Below are 5,266 nucleotides of genomic sequence, written 5' to 3'. Positions count from 1 at the left end.
TGAAAACTTGTGGATAAAAATTAGTATTTTTTTCATTTCATAATATAGAAAATGAATATATGTATATGTCATTTTTCATTTTATTTATTTTACAATATAACACGTGTACAATGACATTTCTGCTGCAAATATAAAAAACGTATCGTAAATATTGTTAAAATTGAGGAAGGCAATAATATACATATTTCTGACGTACAGAAAGGCCAAACAATTTATTAATGTGAGTTAAAGCTAAAGTTAAAATTGAGATTACTAAAATTTAACTTCTTAAGCTTTTAAACGTTTTAATATTATTTATTTAATAAAAAAAATTACACATATAATATACATAAAACACACCTTTACTCTTAACCTCATTAATATTTAATTTAAAAATATTTCATAACGAATATTTAATTATAAACATACTTGAATATAAAGGGAAAATTGATATCCGATCGAATAACAAATCCCTAGACACAGTGACGCTCACGTAAACAACTCAAGCACAGTCCCACGGAAAGTAAATAACTTACATTTATAGCTTTTAAAAGTAATCGATATTATGCTAAACTTTTCAAATATTATAGTGTTTTGAGATATATCTGCGCATTAACTAAAATATATAACTTTCGTTATAGAGGAGAATATTTATGTCAATCAATCCCACTACCGAAGAAGTAAAGGGTCCCAGTTTGAAACGCTCTTTCTAAACGTTTCCAATCATTTTTAACATTTCTTCATAAATGGTTTGTATTATAATTCTTTACATAAAAGTGATTGACGTACGCATTTAGATAACTAGATAAAAGACTTCTTATCATTATCAATTTAATTTTAACGCTAACATTACCAAATGAATGCAATACATTTACAAGTTTTCTCTTATAAATTACAAAATGCATTAACATGCTTTTCATGTAATCTGTTATCAAGATAAAGAATTACTGTATATATTAAATTATACTTTATTGTTTGTTCATTTATTTTCCTAATTTATTTTTAAGTTTAATTATGTGTATGTTGATTTTTTAGGAGTTTTAATGGAATAAATCACACTGTTACATAGACAATATTTATTATATGAAAATTTAAGACGAAAGAAATAATACTACTTACAAATATTACAAGTTTCACAAAATTAATTTTATAATCAATATATGAACCGTTTAGTTTGAAAATGGGGCAAGTGCACTTTTTGTTGTCATGAAATAATTAAAGATTTGCTTCTTAGTAAATTTAAAACTATTGGTAGGACTAAGAGACAAGTATGTTGTATTGTGTGGTGAATTAATGTATGTTTATAATATAATAGTATTTAAAACGCTGGTTAAAAAAGTTAAGGTTTTGTTACATTCAAATGGACTTGCCTCACTCGCTTCCTGATAAAAAGATCATAGTAATTTTTGTGTATTGTTCTCAATACTTTTTTCAAAAATACATTTTTCCAATTTTCAAAATAAGCGGTTCATAAGTATGTATATTTTACTAGTGAACGTATGCAGCGTCAATAACAGCGTCAGTCCAAGAACAACTAAGGACAGAAGTTGTTCATTTGTCATCTTATATTATTATATCAATACCATCCTGTAAACAGTACTGGAGAAATTTTTTTAGTGCGATATTTGAAATTATTCTTTCGTACATATTTAATAGTATGCATTATACACTCGTTGATATTTAGTGTTAATATTAATATTAGAAATAATATACAAGAAAAATCAACTGAGAGTTTAACTTTAGTAGTCAAAAAACAGTATTGCATTATGCGATTTTTTGCACGCCACTGTATGTTTAAGATGCCAAGAAGAATTGCTTTGTAAGAAAATTGGGATGGAATTTTATGGAGAACGTTGAAAACAGTCTCGTGTGTCAAGCAAGTTGTGGTTTCCCGAATCGCTTACCTTACGTTCCTATACGTATAAGAAAACATGATAGGAGGATTGGATGGTAGGCGTACGAAAGTTTGCAGCATTGCGAATTGGTAAAGCAGGCTGCTTATGTATTCTTGGCGCGCAGGCAATCGCGGGGATGGCAAATGTTGGCAGGGGTTGGATGCCGTTGCGAGAACCAGACAAGAGAACAATTACGCGCCGTCAGCCGCGTGACCGGTAAAATGCCATGAGGTGAATCAAAACTAGGTGTGCCATCACCCTTGGGCCAGCTCCATCTTTGTGCACCGAGGCCACGTTCCTTAGTCCCGAAGGGAAAAGATCGAATCTCGATCGGTAAGCGAACTTGGCAGCTTCGACGAATGCTCTGCAGAACCAATTTATATGAATCGAAGACTTGTCAGTGACTAAGTTTACGCGTTTCTTTCATTATTTCGATTTCTCTGTTGAAATCAGTAGAACATGTATCAAAGCGCAAAATATTTTTATTTCATTATGCTGACATAATAAGTGAATGTACCTTCAAATAAAAATAAATGATTGCGTATTATGACTTATTTCTAACCATGACTTTTACACTTGTTCAAACAAATTCTAAATCTAAGGTAAATGAGATCTTAATGTAATTGAAGCCATGATTCTCCTGTCCATTCAAAAAAATTATTATTGATTGTAATATAATTACATCAGTGCGAAAAATTTTATGAATTTACAAGTACATGTTAAAGATTATTATAGAGATTATTCTGTTTTTAATTGACTTTAACAAATCAAGAGGACGGAATCGATATAAGCGAAAATTAGTATAATTGTTTTGTTTATTGTACAAAATAAATAATTAAGGTATAAGAATTTTACATCTTTGTACAATGTAAGGAATACGATAGCCCTTTCTTGGGAAAATCGCAGTATAAGAGAAATAAATCTTACCACAGGTTGGTTTTTAGTGGACAAACTTTAAAATCTTCAAATCCCCAAATTTTTAGGACTAAAATTTTTCAAATTTTTAAGTGAACAAATTTCGTTAAAATTTGAACAATTATAGATTTGAAAATTTAAGAATTTGAATATGTTAAAATTAAAAAATTTGGAACGAATAACATCTACTTTGGAAATTAAAGAATTTAAAGTTTCGATGTTTAAGACATCTGAAAAATGTAGAATTAAAAAATTTAAAAATTACATAATTTTGAAACTAGGAAATATTGGGATATAAAAGTTTAGAAACTTTAAAAATTTTATACATTTGAGATTCTGAGAAATTTTGAAAACCTGGTTCTAGATTGGAAATACAGAAATTGTTCAGTTACAGAACTTAAAAATGTAAAAGCTTGGAGATTAAAAACCTAAAAGTTGGGGCAGTTGACATTTTAATAACAAAATGGGTAATTTTTTAGTTTGGTATTTACTAATTTAATAATTTGAAAATTGGCAAAATGTAGAAGTTATAAAATTTGGAAATTTAGAGATTTAGGGACTTGATAATTTAAGAATTTGGGATTTTTAAATTTGTAAGAATTTAGTAATTTGAAAATTAGAGATTTGAAAGTTTAGGAATTTGTAACACTCAAAATTTTTATAGATGAAGAATTTTTAAGTTAGAAAATGTTAAATCCTTTACACTAGTTAATTTCAAACTAATATCGAAGCTAGTGCGCGATGCGATTGTATAAATACTGCTGTTCGATTTATTTGTCAGATGCGTCAGTCAGAACAAATTATCCACAGGTATAACAATGAAACGAGTAAAGAAAGCTAAAATGTTATGTCTATCTTATATCCTTCATTATGCAAATTTTAAGTGTATTCTTAATTTACAGCAAATTAAAAATTTGTCAGCAATTACTGAATAATATTTAGAATTAGATTTTTGTGTATATTTATATTTCGAACAACGAAATTAATTTTCGATGAATTACGATTTAATTAACACTATACATATTTACGGTATGCGTAAAAATGATCGATTTTGAATTTTTTGTTTTCAATTACAAAAATTATTGAGAAGCTTCTGTAAAAATGTTAACCGTCATCAAGATAAAGTCATTGTATAAGTTAGTTTACGAATTATCCATTATTTTTCTATTTGTATAATTTAGTTTTAATTTAAAAATGAATGGCCATTAAACGTCAGTTAAAATTAACCAAATTTAAAATACAGATTACATAAGAATTTGATTCTTAATGGGTAAAAGACGCATTATTAACAGGAAGCTCAGAGTATGAGGGTTAAGTCGGAAATGTATAAGCGCAGAAGTTGGTAGGAATTCGCGGCTGGTCGCAAACTCGCCGAAGGGCCGAAACCGCCAGCACAGTAGAATTACTCGACGGCTACCTCCCACGGGGCCGAACTTGTCCGCGACAATTTCAAACTTATTTTAACATTCATACAAGCCCCGCGCCCTAGCCCCGTGCAACATCGACGAACCGTTGCCTAAGCATCCCTTTCTGTGTGTAACCCGAGAACCAACCCGCGTAAGTTGCTCTTCCTATATGAAACAACGTACAGGCATAAGGGTAGCACGGGATTTACATAAGATTATGCGTAAGCTTTCATATGTCTCATAGAAAAGGGAAGCAACGTGATGGCGGACCAACGAAACGACACTCGGGGGTGTGCTCGTCTTCGGCTGATAATTAGAATAAGCCGAGATTGGCTGCTTCATAATTTCGGGGTGAAAAGGATATGATTTTGATTGAACTGTATTTTAACCCTCGAACACTAAACTATATTATAAACAGTTAATGCGGTATAAGTTTTGACGAACATTAAAATCTGTTTCGTAAATAGTGCTGTCATTTTAAGGTAAATGTGTCGTCTGTGAATGTATCATTTTAAAGTTTTAGTATCACTTATTGATACATAATTAAAAATGGTATGTATAGAAGAGTAACGAATATATCACCGTAATTAGAAATACGTATATTGAAAATTAGAATATATTAACAATTATTTAACTTATTGTTATTACACGTTGAACATGTTACATTTGGAATATAGTGTATTGCCTAAAATATTACTATCAGATAAGGATATATACATATACGTATGATTTGTGGTCGTTTGAAGAATTGTGAAATCATTTATTTATAATTGAAGAAAGAATGTCTACAAAAGTAACAAATATGTTACGTACCTGAAATATGTTAAGCAATTATTATTTATATGTTGAATTGTTAAACATATAACTATTTAAAACATTATTTTATTATCATCCAGATTTTTCTGAATCATTTATGGTCACAAAAATATCATTTCTGATCAACCAGGCTTTTGGTTTTTGGTCACATGTAATATTGATAATCAGAAGATGTAGAAGATGCAGTATTTAGCTACATTAATGACATAGCATTTCTTCGATAATTTTGTTTAGCATTTGCATGCATGCTATCGT

Source organism: Megachile rotundata, chromosome 9 (assembly GCF_050947335.1).
Source record: "Megachile rotundata isolate GNS110a chromosome 9, iyMegRotu1, whole genome shotgun sequence".
Classification (NCBI taxonomy): Eukaryota; Metazoa; Arthropoda; class Insecta; order Hymenoptera; family Megachilidae; genus Megachile; species Megachile rotundata.
Note: the sequence above shows the minus strand (reverse complement) of the source record.